Source organism: Aulostomus chinensis, chromosome 1 (assembly GCF_037954235.1).
Source record: "Aulostomus chinensis isolate RoL2024-O1b breed Wild chromosome 1, RoL_Achi_v1.0, whole genome shotgun sequence".
Lineage (NCBI taxonomy): Eukaryota > Metazoa > Chordata > Actinopteri > Syngnathiformes > Aulostomidae > Aulostomus > Aulostomus chinensis.
In genome coordinates this window covers 4,134,614-4,156,531 of record NC_141320.1, presented here as the reverse complement: position 1 = coordinate 4,156,531, position 21,918 = coordinate 4,134,614, and the positions used below count along the sequence as shown (strand labels likewise).

Below are 21,918 nucleotides of genomic sequence, written 5' to 3'. Positions count from 1 at the left end.
ACTACATTATTGTTTCATTATTTTAAGGTTCGTAGCAACTCTTACTACATTACTGTCAGCATCACTTTGAGTTTATTAGCAACTATCACTACATTACTGTTAGCATCATTTTGAGTTCATCAGCAATTCTCACGACGTCACTGTAGCATTGAATTGAGTTCATTAGCAACTCTTACTAAATGACTGTCAGCATCACTTTGAGGTTCTTCGAAACTCTTACTACATGACTGTAAGCATCACTGAGTTTCTGAGCAACTATCACTACATGACTGTTAGCATCATCTTGAGTTCATTAGCAATTCTTCCGACATTACTGTCGCAATATTTTATGTTCGTAGCAACTTTAACTACATTACTGTCGCATTATTTTGAGGTTCGTGGCAACTCTTAGTACATGACTGTCAGCATCACTTTGAGGTTATTCGAAACGTTCACTCCATTACTGTTAGCATCATTTTGAGTTCATTAGCAATTCTTACTAAATCACTGTAGCATCATTTTGAGATCATTAGCAATTCTTCTGACATCACTGTCACATTATTTTGAGGTTCTTAGCAACTCTTCCTAATGACTGTCACCATCACTTTGAGGTTATTCAAAACACTTACTACATTACTGAAAGCATCACTGAGTTGATTAGCAACTATCACTACATTACTGTTAGCATCATTTTAAGTTCATTAGCAATTCTTCCTACATCACTGTCGCAATATTTTGAGGTTCGTAGCAACTCTTAGTACATTACTGTTGCATTATTTTAAGGTTCGTAGCAACTCCTACTACATTACTGTCAGCATCACTTTGAGTTTATTAGCAACTATCACTACATTACTGTTAGCATCATTTTAAGTTCATGAGCAATTCTTACTACATCACTGTCGCATCATTTTAAGATCTTTAGCAATTCTTCTGACATCACTGTCGCATTATTTTGAGGTTCGTAGCAACTACCACTACATTACTGTTAGCATCATCTTGAGTTCATTAGCAATTCTTCCGACATCACTGTCGCAATATTTTGAGGTTCGTAGCAACTTTTACTACATTACTTTTGCATTATTTTGAGGTTCGTAGCAACTCTTACTACATGACTGTCAGCATCACTTTGAGGTTATTCAAAACACTTACTACATTACTGTAAGCATGACTGAGTTTCTTAGCAACTATCACTACATTACTGTTAGCATCATCTTGAGTTCATTAGCAATTCTTCCGACATCACTGTCGCAATATTTTGAGGTTCGTAGCAACTCTTACTACATTACTGTAAGCATCACTGACTTGATTAGCAACTATCACTACATTACTGTTAGCATCATTTTAAGTTCATGAGCAATTCTTACTACATCACTGTCGCATCATTTTAAGATCTTTAGCAATTCTTCTGACATCACTGTCGCATTATTTTGAGGTTCGTAGCAACTCTTACTACATTACTGTAAGCATCACTGACTTGATTAGCAACTACCACTACATTACTGTTAGCATCATCTTGAGTTCATTAGCAATTCTTCCGACATCACCGTCGCAATATTTTGAGGTTCGTAGCAACACTTACTACATGACTGTCAGCATCACTTTGAGGTTATTCGAAAGTTTCACTCCATTACTGTTAGCATCATTTTGAGTTCATTAGCAATTCTTACTACATCACTGTCGCATCATTTTGAGATCATTAGCAATTCTTCTGACATCACTGTCGCAATATTTTGAGGTTCGTAGTAACTCTTACTACATTACTGTCGCATTTTTTGGAGGTTCGTAGCAACTCTTACTACATGACTGTCAGCATCACTTTGAGGTTGTTCGAAACTTTTACTTCATTGCTGAAAGAATCACTGAGTTTATAGCAACTATCACTACATTACTGTTAGCATCATTTTGAGTTTATTAGCAATTCTTACTCCATCACTGTCTCATCATTTTGAGGTTCGAAGCAACTCTTACTACATCACTGTCAGCATTACTTTGAGGTCATTCGAAACTTTCACTACATTACTGTTAGCATCACTTTGAGTTCATTAGCAATTCTTCCGACATCACTGTATCATTATTTTGTGGTTAGTAGCAACTCTTACTACATGACTGTCAGCATCACTTTGAGGTTGTTCGAAACACTTTCTACATTACATTTAGCATCTTTTTTAGTTCATTAGCAATTCATACTAAATCACTGTCGCATCATTTTGAGGTTGGTAGCTACTCTTACTATATTAGTGTCAGCATCACTTTGAGTTTATTAGCAACTATCACTACATTACTGTTAGCATCATTTTGAGTTCATTAGCAATTTTTATGACATCACTATCGCATCATTTTGAGATCATTAGGAATTCTTCCGACATCACTGTAGCAATATTTTGAGGTTCGTAGCAACTTTTACTACATTACTGTAGCATTATTTTGAGGTTAGTAGCAACTCTTACTACATGACTGTCAGCATCACTTTGAGGTTATTCGAAACTTTCACTACATTACTGTTAGCATCATTTTGAGTTCAATAGCAATTTTTACAACATCATTGTAGCATTATTTTGAGGTTATTAGCAACTCTTCTTCCATTACTGTCGCATCATTTTGAGATCATGAGCAATTCTTCCGACATCACTGTAGCATTATTTTGAGGTTTTGAGGTACCTTTGTTTGTAACCTCGTCCCCACTGATCCTGGATCTGCTCGACGTTCCTGCCTGTTAATAGGAAGGTTTTCATCACCACTGTTGCAGGATGTGCTGCTGATGGAGAATTGTTGGGTGGAGGTTCATTGAAGGAGTTTGGTGCTGGACCTGCTCTACTAGTAAAGAGTCATGAGAGAACTTTGTTGTGATTTGGTGCAATACAAATAAAATTAACTTGACCAGTGTCATTTGTGGTCTTTTGTTAATTGCATGCCACATGAAATTATTGTTGGTCACTTTTCTAGCAACAGTCTCACAGCGTCAAGACAAGAACACTTCTACTTTTGATGATGACAGTTTGTTCAACACTAAACTTCATCCAGTACCATGTTGTCAAACAGTGGAACCTCCACAGCACCTGAACAGGGACTTGAACCCTGGACCCTCAGATTAAAAGTCTGATGCTCTACCGTCTGAGCTCCTCAGGCTCTTTCTACAGCATTGAGACAGGAACAGAAACACCTGTGAAGGTCAAACTGATGCTTTCTTGACTTGTTCAGTCCTCCATGTTGAAGTCCACCAGGCTTTTGATTGGCTCTGATTCTCTGTGGCAAAATCCAACAAGAGGCTCCAAAAATGTCCTGAATGTCACAAGAATGCACAGGACAAGATGTTAGTTTCCTTCATGTCTGCAGTTCCTCCACTGGAAAGTAAAGTCAATGCTGCTCCTCTGCTGAAACCTGGGATCGGACCAGGGACCTTTAGATCTTCAGTCTAAGGCTCTCCCAACTGAGCTGGTTCAGTTCTGAGGGAGGGCCCTGCTTCTGTCATTTATAATCTCTTCCACTCTCACTGGACCTTAGAGAGGATTGGAGCTTCTGAAGTCCTGACACATTGAACAGTTCTCCAGGACCAAACTGAACGAACTGAAGAAGCCTCTTGGAACTCTAAACTTCTTAACTCACTTTCTCCAAAAACTGTGCCTGGACGAAGGCCGTTTCCAGCTGTCCTTCAAGCTGACGAGGGCCAAGTTTGATGACCTGTTTGTGAGGATATCAAGGATGGACACCAACTACAGGCCCCAGGTCCGTTGACATGACTTCCCTGACACCAGGGGAATGTCAATGCTGACAGGCTCTCTGGACTCATTGTCATGAGAATTTGTCACATCAGTTGAATATCTTCACATACGTGAATTCATTGAAGGAGTGTGGTTCTGGACCTGCTCTACCTGTCAAGTGTCTTGAGAGAACTTTTGTTGTGATGTGGCACAATATAAATAACATTGACTCGACAATAAATCGACTCTTTCCCCCCAACCGTTTAAAGCAAACAGCCGTTCCCACTGATCCTGGATCTGCGCAACGTTCCTGCTTTTTAAAAGGAAAATTGTCATCATTGCTTTTGCAGGATGTGCTGGCTGATGGAGAATTGTTGGCTATGAACTCATTGAAGTCAGTCCAAGTCATTAGTTTTGAGCAAACTCATGACTCCTGATGTTTAACTCAATTGTTTGTTAAACACAGAGATCCAGGTGTAGTCCCTCTATGTTCATCCACTAAACTAGAATAGAGTTCTCCTCTTTCCATGGTGGAACAAAGAAGGGGGAGGGTCAATAAGAATATGATCTTTGGACGTTACAGCATCTAAAGACTCAAATCCATATTTCAGGATACATATTTGAGAGGGAGGAAACAGTGATGGGAGGCTGGAGGCTTGAAGGGCTTGATTTCTAGCGGCCAGTGAAGCCACCTTTTGCTGGCTGAGTCCCAGAGACTCATGGAGGCTCTTCGTGGAGGATTTCCACGAGAGAGTCAAGCATCGGAACTTGTTAGTTTCCTGTCAACTGAGTCCAGGATGTCCCCGAGGTCCTTATTGGGTGATGAGGGTGCGCTGGACGGTCGGCTTCTTTTGGGAAGTGGGGTCGCCACGTTACCGGTCCTCCCCATGACGGGTCGGTGGCAGCACTCGTCTACGTTCTCCTGCAGACTTTCTGCGGTTCCTTCTTCCAGATTTTATTGATGAGGATTGTTGTGGATGAGAGAATTGAAAATTCTTACTGCAGTTTGAGGTTTTGATGATTCAAACTGTGTAGATTGGCGTTAAGAAGTTAGCTTGTTAGGATAAATTCAGGTGTGAGCCACCACACTGAATCAGGCACAGGTAGGACGTTCACCCTGACATGGAACATCAGCAGCTTAACGTTGCTGGCAGGACTCCAACCTGAGCAGGGAGACCCTAATGGATTTCTAGTCCATCGCCTTCACCACTCAGCCACAACGACCACATTCACACACACATTTGAAGAGGATGGAAATTCACAAAATGATCTTAATTTCTGTCACAAGCCCATTTGTGTGAGGTCCTATTTTCTCTTTTTCAGCATTCCTTTGTTTCCAGGTCTCTAATAAGTGCAGAATTACAAAGACAAGCAAGCTGGATCCATCCTGGGCAGGTGATAGGAGCCACTGACCACTGGCCAGAGACCCTGGCACAGACGTTGGGGGTGGTGAGAGAGAGCATTTCTACAATTATATTCTACATTTATAGAAGTCTACAATCCTACAATTTCATTGAGCAGACGCTTTTGTCCACAGCCACGTACGTACATCACATGTATAGAATATATATGTTCCTCTTTCATCGACTGATTAACCACAAAATGCAGTCAAATGCCAGTAAATTCTGAGCATTTATTCATTATTCATGATTATTTATTATTTTTGAATCCATTTTCATCGTCACTCTTCTGTTCATTTTCAGTTTGATTCATAAAAATGAACAAACTTTGACGTGTTTTCTTCTCTTGTGTGTCAACAACTTTGGATTGGGAATCTCCTGACAAACAGACCACATGACCAGGAGGAAGTGTTGTTGGTGAGTTTGGCTCCTGAGCTCAAGACAGTTGGGACCAATAAAGGACAGCTTCAAATGCAGCTGTGAAGCCTCATTGTCAGCTGGGAGGAACGACAGGTGTCTCCCTCTAGTGGCTCCTCACAGCAACACCAGCCTCATTTCATTCACATGCATCCACCACCTCACTACCAAAGGCCAGTTGGGCCTGGACAGACAGGTGAGTTTCAAGTGTTGGACAAAGGTCTTTATGATGTTCTTATTAATTCTATAACATCTGAGATTAAAATCTATGGAATTACAACCAACAAGCAGTCAAACACCTGATCAGATGCTCCTTCATCAGGCTGAGAAGAATCAATCTAAACTGGGATGAAGAAAATTAACTGAGAGGAGAAACCTCCTGATTGGCTGACATGGACCCACCTGATCCATGTCAGCCTTGTTGGAGCAGAAAGAGGTGGATCAGAGGAATCAGTGGATCAAGACTCAGGTGGCAGATGAAGAATCTCTGTATTCACAATGGAGTCAGAGAAATCTTCCAACGTGAGAGAACGTGAAAGACCATTTTATACTGAAGACAGGCTGTGTGTGTGTGTGTGTGTGTGTGTGTGTTTATGTGTGTGTGTGCGTGTGTGCGTGCGCCACTCAGCCTTCAGGAGACAAAGACCGAGGCCGGTGGTTCACGGACTTCTCCTTCTTTCCTTGTTGTTTGAAAACGAAAACCTTCCGCTTCTTCTTCTTTCGAAGCGCATTTTGATGACGTATGTGGTGACGTCCAAAGCCTCTCCATCCGGCAGTGACCACGTGACTGATTCAGGACCTGCTTCTCCGGCTTGGCGTGAGATTCTAAATGTAAAGCAGTGAAACGCCGTGGTTTCCTCCCTCCTCGTCCAAAAGCGTTCGCTATTTGATCAAAGGAAGGAGAAACAAGTGACTCCATGTTGTGGAGGCTGAACTCAGAGTTGAGAGAACTTTCATTCTGATCTGAGAGCAGCAACAAAGCCACTGAGAAAAACTGAACCACTGTCAGAGTCGGCACAGCATCAGCAGTCAGGCTGTGTTCACACTGGGAGAAACCATCGGACAGAAACCTCCCTCAGTCACACTGAAGGAACCTGAACTGACTGCTGCAGCTGGGACACACACACACACACACACACACACACACACACACACACACACACACACACACACACTCAGCAGGAAACATGAACAGAGAGATAAAAGCACAGGATGCCTCCTCCTCCTCCTTCCAGAGATCAACTGATCTCCAGATTGACTTCAGTTCTTTGATCAGAATTCTTCTTCCTCCTTGATAGATTTATTGATACTTTGTCATAGACGGTCCATTCCTATTGGAGGATGTTAAAGAGCAGAAGAACCAGGTTCCCATGTATGGAACTAGAATATTTATATACTGTATTGTAGTCGTTTCCAATATCCATCCATCCATTCTCTTCCTCTTATTCCTGATAAGGGTCATGGGGGTGGAGCCTATCCCAGCATCTACAGGCGAGAGGCGGGGTTCACCCTGGACAGGTCACCAGTCCATCACAGGACCAACACATAGAGACAGACAACCATTCACACTCACAGTCACAACTACAGTCAATTTAGAGTATCAATCAGCCTCGTCCCTTCTTGATGTCTTTGGACTGTGGGAGGAAGCTAGAGTACCAGAGAGAACCCACACAGGAACAGGGAGAACATGGAGACTCACACAGAAAGATCCTGTGCTCCAGCCGGGACTGGAACCCTGAACCTTCTTGCTGTGAGGTATTTTTATCTCACAAGTGGAAAAATGTAGAATCTTCATGTCATTACATGTCGTTCTCCATTGGGTCACTAGGGGGCAGCACCTACCTGTATCGCCAATATGAGCCTTCAGTCTGTCAGGGGGTAGAATTCAGTCACCACCAATGACATCAGAGTCAGAGTTCAGACATCAAAGACAGACATTAAAGCCTCTCTGATAAAACAAAAATATCCTGCAATATTTTTTCCAAAGTGAGACCCTCTTTATTCTCTAGTTTAATCTGCTGCAATAATAATGAGCATCTTTGTCAGTCTACTGATGAATGTCAGATATCTTTGATGACCAAACCTGGACGTTTGTCTCAGTTTGACTGGAAGTCTCATTCATTCATTTCTCCTCCATGATTTCCTGCAATGATTTCCTGGTTCTGCTCCATTCAGGTTCAGAGAGCTGAGATTAAAATCACTCAGGAATAAAAGAGGAGACACCAACAAGTCAGCATGGAAGAGGAACAGCTTTTCAAACTGGTCAACCTGGCTGCTGGTCTGGGCCTCCCTCTGCCTCGGTGCTCCTTGAACCAGTGAAGGTCCTGGTCCAGTCTTCTCCACTGAGTCCTTGTCAACAGGGAGCACCTCCCCACCAGAGAGGTGCAGGGCAAAGGAAAGGAAAACTCCAACCAGAATGAACGCTGCACTAAAAACTGCCCTCCATTTCTTGAGGGGAACGTTGGGTCTTCCTCAGGCAAATGGCAGTCAGCAGTGGCTCAACATCTGAACTGAGCCCAGACCTGGTCAGCTGATCATTCACCAGCTCAGCCCCTCCCACTCATGACGAAGACCTTGAAAACCCCAACATCACCTCCTCCACCTCAGTCTGGCGTGTGTGGATGGAGGGCTGTGATGTCAGCAGCGATGACATCACTGACACAAACACACTGATCTCTGACTGGTTTGGTCTGAGTGGGATTCAGTGACATCACACGACCTGCACCAGATGAAGGGGCGGGGCATCCAGGAGCTGTGACATCACTGGTGACTCTTGTTGGGCCGCCTTCTTGGCCAAAGTGGAGGAGAACAGGACCCAAATACAGACGGGGGAGAGGAGCGTTCAACAAAAGGAGGCTTGAATGATGAAAAGACAAAGAACAACAAAGGAACTCAAAGCACCAACAGAGGAGAAAAGACAAAGTAGCAAACAAAAGCCAAACTTCCACTGGAAACTTGGAGGAGCTGGAACAGGAGGGAGAGAACATGAGGCTGAGAACCCTGGAGAATGAGAGGTGGACAAATCCACCAGCGCAGCATCAGGAGAGCAAAGAAACCAGAAGGAGCTTTGAGGAGCTGCTGACATGCAGCCAGGGAGCGTCTGCCTGAGATGGGAGGAGCTGCTCATCCACCCAGATGGAGAAGCAGCCATCTTGCTCTTCTGACGCCGACCGGCAGAAGGAACAGAGGAGGTGAGGGGCCTCACGTTGTCATGGCAACATTGAAACATTCCACTCTATCAGCGTTGCCTCCATCAGACGCACTTTGTCTTTGTGAAGATCAAAGTGAAAGGAAATAATAAAATAAAACAATGAAGGCTGCATGAACTGAGTGACACACTTGAGGATGACATCAGTGAAATGTGTGATGTCACACTGCTGAGTCGTGAGGTCACCACCAGAGAACAAATGAGTGATGAGATGCTGATTATTGACTCTCTACTTTAAATGATCTCACTCTCTTCCAGCTTGAAGAAGTTGGAGGATGAATGAAGTCAAGAACTGGAAAAATGTAGAACGTTCACGTCATTACATGTTGTTCTCCACTGGGTCACTAGGGGGCAGCACCTACCTGCAACTCCTGTGAGCCCTCAGTCTCACCTCATTTTCAGGCTCCAACTAAAATGAAGCTTCAACTCTTCTGAATCCTCTCCACCTGTCAGATCTGTTTGAAACTTCCAGGTTTGATCAACATCCCAGTCTGAACACATCTACAGGTCAGCAGTGACCACAGCGCCACCTACTGGCAGCAGGAAATGACAGCTTTGACACTGAGATGTCCTCGTCACGGCGTGATGGAGAGTTCTGATGATTCATCAGCACAATCAGACTCTGAGAACTCCTCCCTGCATGGTTGATGAGGGTCAAAGTTCCCATGTGGCTCACTTCAGGTGGAGGACCAGAGATTTTAGGCTCATGTGAGTGGTTGATTCTAATGTAAGAATAACAGACCACAGACTAGTCAGTGAATAAAACTGCCGACTTCTTTATAGACAGAAAATGTCAGAAAAACAAAAACTATTGGTTCCAAACCCTTTACATCCACACACATTCAATAAAGGAGTCTCCCTCCAACCAACAGACAGAAACCAAACCTCAGGAGAATCAGGTTATTGACCTCTTTTGAGTCTTATTTGAAGTTAACCCGACTTATTTGAGTTGAGGTTTAATTTGGTGGCTGGATTTCTATGATTGTTTGTTTACTTCACGGTGTCTATTTGAGTTTCCTCAGTCTAGGTTCTCATTTGATCTTGGTTCAGCCTTTTTATGAGTTTTAGTTCTACGTTCCCTCTTCCTGTTGGTTTGTTTCACCGGCTCTATCCAAGCTTGAACTCCCTTTCAAAAACCCACTCATGGAACACCGATTTGGCACACAATCAGGAAACGTGAACAAAACAAAGTTATAAAAATAAAACTCAGGGCCAAAGTATTTCAATTTACAACTCAATCTCACAAATCAATGATCAGAGTCTCTCCCGTTCATCACCAGTCTTTTCGTTCAGTCCGTTATCAGTCCAAAAGAAATTCAAGGTGTCTCTGTGAAACCTGTCAGTTCTGTCCTACCACAATCCCACCGTCAGGGTCAGTGTCACCTGGGTGGGTGAGGTTTGCAGCGCCATTTTCCACTCCGACTGTCTCTCTCCTGTGGGTGGCTCGCCATCTTTTCTCCACAGCGTCAGGTGTGTTCGCACACCAGTGATCCCGCCTACAAAACCTGGCCAAATCCTTGTTCACAACGCAATCAACACAATCCAGAATCATGGACAGCAGTTGAGTCCAGTGTCTTCTCAAAAAATGAAGGAACCAAGGAGAAGACCTCAAAAGAGTCTGCTTTGTTTACTCTTTCCTCTCTCATTCTCGAGTCGTCCGTCTGCTTTAGTTTACTTTATTTATATTTGTACAGCACTTTTCATCCAGAGACTGCAACACAAAGTGCTTCACAGAACTGAGAGAAAACAGGCAACATTCAATAAAATATAAAACAATACAATAAATACATGTTAAGAACCCGGCCTTCCCAACCCACATGACCACATACATGCACACACTACCCCCCCACACACACACACGCATACACACAACCACACACTGACTGTCAGTAGGAACATGGCAGGGCACTGAAAATCCTAGTGAGGAAAGACCACCTATGGGAGCCATCCTCACCAGGAGGTGCCACAGCCCACAACCACAGGGAGCGCCGCCACCCAGACCCCCCGACCCGGACAGACCGGGTACACTCCACATATAATGCAGAGCCCCCCAGCTCTCCGGGCCTGGACGATCCCAAGGACGACGCCCCCGCAGGCGGACCAGACACACCTCCCAGTGTGGAGGGCCCCCACCAGGAAACACTGGAGCTAAAAACTAAAAGACTAAAAGAAGGTAGAGTAGGAAAGAACAGAAATTACAATCATATTAAAGTATCAGAATGACATAAAATATATATAAAATCTAAAAGTTTTAAGAGCTCTCTTACCAAAGGATAAGAGAGACTAAGTCAGTTAAAAGCTAAGCTAAAAAGGGGAGTCTTGAGCCTCCTTTTAAAAACATCAACAGTCTCTGCTGTCCTGATGTTCTCTGGCTGGCTGTTCCAGAACTTTGGGCCATAATGGCTGGATGCAGCCTCCCCGTGGGTTTTAGTTCTGACTCTTGGAATGACTAAAAGGCCGGTGCCAGAGGACCTCAGGGTCCGCGAAGGTTGATATGACAAAAGCAGTTCAGATAAATAAGGTGGGCCAAGACCATTAAGACACTTAAAAACTACTAAAAGAACCTTAAAATTGATCCTGAAACACACGGGGAGCCGATGCAGCGACTTTAAAACTGGTGTAATGAGCTCCCGCCCTCTGGTCCTCGTCAGCACACGTCCTGCAGAATTCTGGAGTCATTGTAGATTGTAGATGGTTGTTTTGGGGAGACCAGAGAGCAGCAGGGTACCACAAGAATCTGAACGACTGGAAATAAAAGCATGCATCAGCACCTCCGTGTTGGCCTGAGAGGAACGGGCGATTCTGGCTCTGTTCTTAAGATGATAAAAACCTCTCTTAGTTATGTTCTTGACGTGTGGAATGAAATTCAGCTCAGAGTCCAAAATGACACCCAGGTTCTTTACAGATTGTGAAGGTGATGTGATACTTTGATGAGTTTAGGATCACTCAGAGATCAAAGACTGAAGCAGGAGATCAATGAACAAAATTCAGACATCAAAGACAGAATTCAGACATCAAAGACAGAATTCAGACATCAAACACATCCCTGATGGAGGCTACACCCCCCCCCAGACAGTTTCCATTTAAGTAGTAAGTTTTATTTGTACAGCGCCAAATCACAACAAATGTTATCTCATGACACTTCACAAGTAGAGCAGGTCCAGCGCCTCACTCCTTCAATCAGTTTCTTCTCCGCTTCGAGGACCCTGACACCCCCCCCCCAGCACCAGACTCACACCACCACCTGACGACACGCCCCTCAGTGTGACCACAGCAGACGTGAGGAAGACCTTTCAGGGAATCAACCCTCGCAAAGCTGCAGGCCCAGACAACATCCCAGGGTGAGGACTGAAGGACTGTGCACAACAGCTGTCCAAGGTGCTGGCGGACATCTTCAACACCTCACGGGCGCTGCCATCTGTCCCCACCTGCCTAAAGACTGCCACTATTGTCCCTGTCCCCAAGTGCTCCACAGTGACAGGCCAAAATGACTACCGACCCATTGCACTCACCCCAGTAGTCATGAAGTACTTTGAGAGGCTGGTCAAGGCCCACATAGAGGTCTCCATCAATGTCTCTGTGGACCCCCACCAGTACGCCTACAGGCAACACCGCTCCACTGATGACGCCATTTCACCAGTGGTCCACAGAGCCCTCACCCATCTGGAGAGCAGGAACTCCTATGTCCGCCTTCTCTTCCTGGACTTCTCCTCTGCCTTCAACGCCATCATCTCACATGGGGGACCTGTTCAGTGGACCTGAGGACTGGTGACCTGTTCAGGGTGAACCCTGCCTCTCACCAAATGTCACCCCCCCCATAACCTTTAACAAATCAGTGGTACAGAAAATGGATGGAGTGACTGATTCACTGCAGAGGCACAGTGATGTTATTAATGGAGGAGTCTTTTCATTAAAGACTGAAGCTCCATACAAGACAGAGTCTGTAGACAAGAACATCACAACCTGGGAAGCTCTCACTTCTTTGGACAGACAGCTTTGATTTCAGCTTCTACCTCTGTAAAATTGAAAGTAAAGTAAATGGAGCACCTGTGAAGGTAAAACTGATGATGTCATGACTTGTTCAGTCCTCCAACGTTAAAGTCCAACAAGCTTTTGATTGGCTCTGATTCTCTGTGGCAAAATCCTACAAGAGGAAACAGAAAATCTTGAGGTTGTCTCACTTTTTTTGAAAGAAACTCAGCACAGGACAGTGATAGGAGGCTTGTTTCCTTGATGTGGGCTTCACCTCCACTGTTGTCCACATTTAAATGCTGGCTGATGCTGGTCCCCTGTTGAAACCTGGACCAGACCAGGGACCTTCAGACCTTCAGTCTAACGCTGTTCCAGCATTGGATGAAAGAGACTGGTGCTCTCGTCTTCTTCAACATTGACTTGTTCTACCAGGACAAGAGAATCTGAGCTTGGATGTCATTTAGCAGTCAAAGGCTTGTTAAACTGGTCAACATCAGCTGGTGTTCACTCTGATGATGTAGCGATGGTCTGGATTCTTCCTTCTGGAGCACCAAGCTGCTGGGAAGAAGCCTGATGATGTCAGAGTTGTGTTCAGTGGCTCCTGCTGGGTCCATGTCTGACAAATGGGCTCCAAAGAGTTCAGCTGTTTCAGAGGTCAGGGTTGCTGTCGGCAGACGAGGTGGCCGAGTGGTTAAGGTGATGGACTGCTAATCCATTGTGCTCTGCACGCGTGGGTTTGAATCCCATCCTCGTCGCGAGTGTCTCTAGTTTCTGCTCCTAGATTATGGAATGACTGTGAGGCTTTTAACTGACACAGATACCAGTTGAGTCAACTTCCCTTACATAACCTGACCAAAACAACTCTGAAATCCAGAGCTCGCATGTGTCAATCACCTCTGGAGAAGGTCCCGCCCCCTTAGAGCAAAAATCCTCCCATCAGTGAAGAAAACTGAAGACACCTCTTGGATGAGAGCTGAAGCGTCTTCAAGAAACCTGAAACAGTCCACTTAGTACGTTTAAATAATTCTACAATCCTACAGTTTCACTGAGCTTTTGTCCAAAGCCACGTTCATGTATCACATGTATATAATATATATGTGACACTCTTTCATCGACTCATTAACCAAAAATACAGTCTAATTCCAGTAAATTTGTGCAGAAGAAAACGTTATTTGTGCTGCTTCTTTATTTATTTATTTAGTTTAGTTCGTATTTTTTAATGTATTTTCTTTCAATTCACATTTTGTCCATGAACTTCATAATCAGAGTCGCCATCTCATCACATGACTAAAGTCTGGGTTCTGTATTGGTGGTAAAATATCCTTCCATGCCCCTCACTAGTTTGCACACAGAAAAGCATTTTTTACTGGTTTCAGATCTCTTAGCTTGTTCGCTCTCTTAAACCAGCTGTGGCAGCTTTCATTGTGTGATCGTTGTCGTCATCTTCCACTTATTCCTTACTAGTAAGGGTCGCGGGGTGTGGAGCCTATACCAGCATCTACGGGCAAGAGGCGGGGTTCACCCTGGACAGGTCGCCAGTCCATCGCAGGGCCAACACACAGAGACAAACAACCATTCGCACTCACATTCATACCTACAGTCAATTTAGAGAATCTATCAGCCTCGTCCTCTCTTGATGTCTTTGGACTGTGGAGGAAGCTGGAGTACCAGAGAGAACCCACACAGGAACAGGGAGAACATGGAGACTCACACAGAAAGATACTGTGCCAGAGCTGGGACTCAAACCCGGAACCTTTTTGCTGTGAGGCCACAGTGCTGACCACTGCACCACTGCACCACCGTGCACCCCTCATTGTATGATTTATTTTGAAATATAAATATGGAACAGAACCATTGGAATAAGATGTCAGGACATTTGAAGGAATGTCAATCTCCTGTTGAAATGTTGCAGTGTGCAGCTGAGGCTCTCTGGCAGTGGCACCAGGAGCCCCAATGGCAGAACCTGGACCCTCCTGGAGGAGAACCACAGGTGAGTGCCTTCTTGGCTCCAGATTGATGGAAATCAAGTGTCTGAGGCTGTTAGCAGCCATTAAGTTGATCTGGTTGGCACTGGTATTTGTTCTTGCTGCAGCTCAGGAGTGATTCAGGAGAAGAGTTTCAGAACAGCCAAGGTTGGGGACTGGAATTTTAAAATTTCCCCTGGAACCAGACAACCTTGGGAGGTAAAACCTCCAATCCTAGCCACTCAGATGCAGCAGCAGAAGAAGCTGTCATCCACCCTGACAGTCAGAGCATCAAGTCAAGAAAACATCACCATCTTGTAGTTCCAAACCTCCACCTGTCAGCTTCAGCTACTTCTGATTGTGGGACTTTAAACTTGAACACAATGGAATTTGGACAAGGAGTTTTCCTTCCAGTCCAAACATCATCGTCCAGCCTCCAACCAGAGGTCCATCAGTTATCATGGAGCCACAGGTGGAGTCTGGATTCTTTTCTAGAATGAGACGGCAATGACAGTCCTGCCAAGTGACATCACTGACATGACTGGATGACTTCAGTCACGTGACTGGATGACTTCAGTCACATGACTAGATGACAGTGTAGATGCAAATGTAGAGGTTGGGGAAATCTCTGAGAATCCAGCTTGAACCCACAGCCTCCTTGTTTTCCAAAAACCCAAACAGCGACCATCAGTCTCCCTCCAATCCTGTACTTGGGTAAACAACAAAAACAGAGTAAAAGTCTCTGGCAACATATTTGCTTCCTGTAGGGTTTCTTCATGTATGTGTGGTGTACCTGCTCTCCCAGAGGACTGCCATCTTTGTTCTGTGGGCTGACATGTTTTAGTGTCAGCACAGGTCATAGCGCTGAGACTGAACTCTCATTCTCCTCCAAGTATTATTTCCACCTCACACTCCTACATATATTCAAGTGAACAGGGAACACAAATTTATGCTCAACTTCTCCTGTGTATTCATCCACAGTCACTAAACAACAACAAACCAAACAAAAGAGGTTTGCTAGCGTGGCGATCAGCTGTAGTTCACCATCTTATCCAGGTCACATGACTCAGGAGTAGCGTGGCCGTCTGGCAACCAAAGGGTGGCTGGTTTGATCCTCACTTTCTCCAGTGACCATGTCAAAGTGTCCTTGAGTAAGAGACTGAACCCCTAAATACTTCTGATGAGTAGGTTGGCTCCTTGCATGGCAGCCTTCAGCATCAGTGTGTGAGTGTGTGAATGAGAGGACATTGTTCAGCTCCTTGAGTGCTGCTGAGGTAGAAAGGCTCTGTACAAACTGAGTCCTTTTACCATTTCTTTCCTGCTTCTAGCAGCGCTGTCGTCACTTCCTGTGACCGTGGAGGGAAGGGGTCCCCCTTCAGAATAAGTTTGATATCATTGTTACTTCCTCTTCAACATGCCTTTAGCAGACCAACTCAGAAAGCAGCACAGTGAGGTAGTGTGGCCGAGCGGTCTAAGGCGCTGGATTAAGGCTCCAGTCTCTAAGGAGGCGTGGGTTCAAATCCCACCACTGCCATCATGTCCCAGGTCACTGGAGAGGTGTGGCTCTCACAGCCTTTCCTTTCACTTCCACAGGTATCTTCAAACCTGTGACCAAAAGAAGAAGTAGGTCCTGAAAACTCTCCAGCTGGTCCAGAATGCTGCGGCCCGCGTGTTGACTAGAACTAGTAGACAGTACTCCTGTACTGGCTTCTCTGCATGGCTACCTGTCAAATTTAGAATAGAATTCTAAATTCTCCTTCTAACATACAAAGTCCTCAACAATCAGGCTCCTTCCTACCTGACAGAGCTCCTAGTCCCCTATTATCCAGCTAGAACCCTTCGCTCCCAAGATGCAGGGTTACTGGTGGTTCCTAGAGTTCTAAAAGTAGACTGGGAGCCAGAGCCTTCAGCTATCAGGCTCCCCTCCAGTGGAACCGTCTCCCAGTTTCAGTCCAGGATGCAGACACCCTCTCGACCTTTAAGAGCGGACTAAAGACCTTCCTATTTGATCAGGCTTATAGTTGGGCTGCTTAGGGTGGTCCTTAGATATGCTGCTATAGGCTTAGGCTGCTGGGGGATCTCCCATGGTGCACTGGGCTTCTCTCTACTCCTCTCTGTCCTCCTTTATTTGTCATTTATAAATCATACTCAGATGTGTCACTAACTCCCTCTCCCTTCATCCCAGATGTCGGTGCTGCTGGAGGAGGCTGCAGACCTGAAGAGGCTCAAGCTGCCACCCGTAGCTCCACCTGCTCATCGTCTGTCCATCAGTCTCTTCCCTTCTCTCTCTCTTTATCTCTGTCCCTCTCTTTCCTTCTGTATATCGGTCTTCCTCCATTCTCTGTCTTTGTCTCTGCCCCGCTCTCCTGCTCTCTTTCCCCCCAACCGGTCAAAGCAGAAGGCCATCCCCACTGATCCTGGATCTGCTCGATGTTCCTGCCTGTTAAAAGGAAGGTTTTTGTCACCACTGTTGAAGGATGTGCTGCTGGTGGAGAACTGTTGGGTGGAGGTTCATTGAAGGAGTTTGGTTCGAGACCTGCTCTACTAGTAAAGAGTCATGAGAGAACTTTTGTTGTGATTTGGTTCAATACAAATAAAACTGACTTGACTTGACTACATCTATATACATGTACATCCCTATAGGTTTATCTTTACATCTCTATAACAACATCTTGTCTTATTATGGCAAAAGGTTTCTGAGGTTTGTACAGTAACTTGGGGGGGGGGGGTACCACAGCATTAGCTGTTTCCCATGGACTCTGCATCATTCACAACTCCTAAGCAGGTTACTAAAACAATATTATGAAGAATAATAATCATTTACAATATTTTCATAAAGCAGCAAACCGACAGATCCTTGTCCCTGATTCTTCTCTCTCTCTGCCCTCCATGCAGGTCCTACCTCAGACGGTGCTCACAGTGGTCCTCAGTGAGCTCAGGGAGCTTGTGAGGATAACCAGACACATGAAAAACTAGAGGGAACATTGGCTGGAGCTCAGTGTCTCCTGATGTACATGGCAGGGCAGCTGCTGCTGATGTCATCAAAATGAGCCCTGGAATCACAAGGTTTGCTGTGACGAGAGGCACTGACATCAAGACATGTTTGGAGCTGTTTATGGTTGATGGTTCTGTTCATGCCACTGTCACTAAAAAGAGTCAGCATTGCTGTGACAAACCTCAAAGGAAAAAAAGTCCATGGTGACAAGTGGAAAGACATTGATGAGGGACACCTGGATGCTTCTATTGGTGTTCTTCTTCTTCCTGGAGTGTTCAGATCCTGCAGTGAGGCCACTGATCGTCTCTGGGACGCATCGACAGGCAGAAATATTTTCTGGGCCACAAGGCCACTTCAGAACTTTCAATAAACATCAAGAGTCCTCAGATTTGACGACAGAGACACCGGAGCAAGAACTGACAAGCTTGCCCCCATTGGGGATGTCTGGGAAAGATGGGTGCAGCTCCTTGCACCAACATTCAACCCAGGGCCAGAGGTGAGAGTGGATGAACGTCTTGTCACTTTCTGAGGAAAATGCCCCTTCCAGCAGTCCATGCCCAGTAACCAGGAAGGACGGCAGAGCAGAGTTTGTGTTCTGGCCTGTTCTGCTTTTCATTTAGTGTTTATATTAAAGTTCTGTTGCTGAAAAAAAGACTTTTATGCCAAACCCAAAGGTTCATTTGATCATTTTTTAATTGAAAGCGAGGGTTTACTGACTAAAAAAAGGTCCAGAGGCCCACAACAAAATATTCAAACCAATATTTCCATGGATAAGGAAGCCTAACAAGGAAACCAAGAGATGGAAACAACTTGGATGATAGAAAATTGTTTTTAGTGAATTTTACAGCTGATTGAAGATGTGGGTCAAAACTGACCGTTACCATAGAGATGGGAACAGAAAACTCAAATGGAAGCTCAAAAGGGGACTTAGCTCCAATGGTAGAGTGCTAGCTTAGCATGTGAGAGGTAGAGGGATCCATGCCCTCCTTCTCAGAATACTTCAGCTTGTTCTGTTGATCAGAGGAGCTGCTGGGTGATGAACGCTGATGTTTGTCCACTGCTGTGATAAAGTGTCCCCTGTTACTGAGATGTGGATGAACACCTGCTCAGGTCAAAGCTGCAATCAAACCAGGGACTCTGAACCTCCCACACAGTGAAGGAGTTTGTCCTGCAGGTTGATGGACGCTTATTAAGTTCTATCTTTGATCAAATATAAGAAATGTAAAATAATTCAACATTGATTGCATTTCCCTCCTTTCTTTGGTGCCCTCAGACTTTCTGAGAACTGTAGGAGGAACTGCTCTCTGTTCTGTGTTTGTTCTGCTCAATGGAGGAAGGAACGGAGCTCTAAGTTTTCCAGTTCCTACATCAGTGAATGGACTTTCTGTGCTGCAAGGAACCAAAGCTACTAAGGAGGATTACAGAGTTTGTCCTTGCAGGAGTCAGTGACTTAATAGAGTCTAACAAAGGGTTGAACCTGAATGAGACAGTCACCCTTCACCCTGGTTGAAGTTTAGTGTTGAACAAACTGTCATCATCAAAAGTAGAAGTGTTCTTATCTTGACGCTGTGAGACTGTTGCTAGAAAAGTGACCAATAATAATTTCATGTGACATGCAATTAACAAAAGACCACAAATGACACTGGTCAAGTCATTTTTATTTGTATTGCACCAAATCACAACAAAGTTCTCTCATGTCTCTTTACTAGTAGAGCAGGTCCAGCACCAAACTCCTTCAATGAACCTCCACCCAACAATTCTCCATCAGCAGCACATCCTGCAACAGTGGTGATGAAAACCTTCCTTTTAACAGACAGGAACGTCGAGCAGATCCAGGATCAGTGGGGACGAGGTTACAAACAAAGGTACCTCAAAACCTCAAAATAATGCTACAGTGATGTCGGAAGAATTGCTCATGATCTCAAAATGATGCGAAAGTAATGGAGGAAGAGTTGCTAATAACCTAAAAATAATGCTACAATGATGTTGTAAAAATTGCGAAAGATGATGCTAACAGTAATGTAGTGATAGTTGCTAATAAACTCAAAGTGATGCTGACAGTCATGTAGTAAGAGTTGCTACCAAATTCAAAATAATGCGACAGTGATGTCAGAAAAATTGCTAATGATCTCAAAATGATGCGACAGTGATTTGGTAAGAATTGCTAATGAACTAAAAAAGATGCTAAATGTAATATAGAAAGTGTTTCGAACAACCTCAAAGTGATGCTGACAGTCATGTAGTAAGAGTTGTTACTAACCACAAAATAATGATACAGTGATGTCGGAAGAATTGCTGATGAACTCAAAATGATGCTAACAGTAATGTAGTGAAAGTTTCGAATAACCTCAAAGTAATGCTGACAGTGATGTAGTAAGAGTTGCTTCAAACCTCAAAATAATGCGACAGTGATGTTGGAAACATTGCCAATGATCTCAAAATGATGCGACAGTGATGGAGTAAGAATTGCAAATAAACTCAAAATGATGCTAACAGTAATGTAGTGATAGTTGCTATAAACTCAGTGATTCTTTCAGTAATGAAGTGAAAGTTTCGAATAACCTCAAAGTGATGCTGACAGTCATGTAGTAAGAGTTGCTTCAAACCTCCAAAAAATGCGACAGTGATGTCGGAAGAATTGCTAATGATCTCAAAATGATGTGACAGTGATGGGGTCAGAATTGCTAATGAACTCAAAATGATGCTAACAGTAATGTAGTGATAGTTGCTAATAAGCTCAGTGAGGCTTACAGTAATGTAGTAAGTGTTTCGAATAATTTCAAATGATGCTGAAAGTCATGCAGTAAAAGTTGCTACGAACCTCAAAATATTGTGACAGTGATGTCGTAAGAATTGCTAATGAACTCAATATGATGCTAACAGTAATGTAGTGAGAGTTGCTAATAAACTCAGTGATGCTGACAGTAATGTAGTGATAGTTGCTAATCAACTCAGTGATGCTGACAGTAATGTAGTGATAGTTGCTAATCAACTCAGTGATGCTGACAGTAATGTAGTAAGAGTTGCTACGAACCTTAAAATAATGCAACAGTAATGTAGTAAGAGTTGCTACGAACCTCAAAATATTGCGACAGTGATGTCGTAAGAATTGCTAATGAACTCAATTTAATGCTACAGTGATGTAGTGAGAATTGCTCAACAACTCAAAATGATGCTAACAGTAATGTAGTTATAGTTGCTAATAAACTCAAAGTGATGCTGACAGTAATGTAGTAAGAGTTGCTACGAACCTTAAAATAATGCAACAGTAATGTAGTAAGAGTTGCTACGAACCTCAAAATATTGCGACAGTGATGTCGGAAGAATTGCTAATGATCTCAAAATGATGCGACAGTGATGTAGTAAGAATTGCTAATGAACTCAAAATGATGCTAACAGTAATGGAGTGAACGTTTCGAATAACCTCAAAGTGATGCTGACAGTCATGTAGTAAAAGTTGCTAATGAACTCAATTTACTGCTACAGTGATGTCGTGAGAATTGCTCAACAACTCAAAATGATGCTGACAGTAATGTAGTGATAGTTGCCAATAAACTCAAAGTGATGCTGACAGTAATGTAGTAAGAGTTGCTACGAACCTTAAAATAATGCAACATTAATGTAGTAAGAGTTGCTACGAACCTTAAAAATTTTGCGACAGTGATGTCGGAAGAATTGCTAATGATCTCAAAATGATGCGACAGTGATGTCGTAAGAATTGCTAATGAACTCAAAATGATGCTAACAGTAATGGAGTGAAACTTTCGAATAACCTCAAAGTGATGCTGACAGTCATGTAGTAAGTGTTTCGAACAACCTCAAAGTGATGCTGACTGTCATGTAGTAAGAGTCGCTACTAACCTCCAAATAATGCTACAGTGATGTCGGAAGAAATGCTAATGATCTCAAAATGATGCGACAGTGATGTAGTAAGAATTGCTACTAACCTCAAAATGATGCTGCAGTAATGCAATGAGAGTTGCTATTGACCTAACAAATGATGCTACTGTGATGTGGTGAGAGTTGCGAAAAACCTCAAACATGCTGACAATAATGTAGAAAGAGTTGCTAAAAATCTCAAAATGATGCCACAGAAATGTAGTGAGAGTTGCTACTAATTTAAAAATGATGCTTACAGTAATGTAGTGAGAGTTGCTACGAACCTCAAAATGATGCGACAGTAATGTAGTAAAAGTTGCTACGAACCTCAAAATATTGCGACAGTGATGTCGGAAGAATTGCCCATGAACTTCAAATGATGCGACAGTAATGTAGTGGTAGTTGC

General features: G+C 43.8%; 2 non-coding genes across 2 annotated transcripts; both read left to right on the top strand.

Moving 5' to 3' along the window:
• Positions 1-13,347: 13,347 nt before the first annotated feature.
• Positions 13,348-13,429, top strand: trnas-gcu (transfer RNA serine (anticodon GCU)). The gene has a single exon. It is a non-coding gene; the product is annotated as a tRNA-Ser (tRNA).
• Positions 13,430-16,090: 2,661 nt separating this feature from the next.
• On the top strand, positions 16,091-16,172 carry trnal-aag (transfer RNA leucine (anticodon AAG)). The gene has a single exon. It is a non-coding gene; the product is annotated as a tRNA-Leu (tRNA).
• The last annotated feature ends 5,746 nt before the right edge of the window (positions 16,173-21,918 follow it).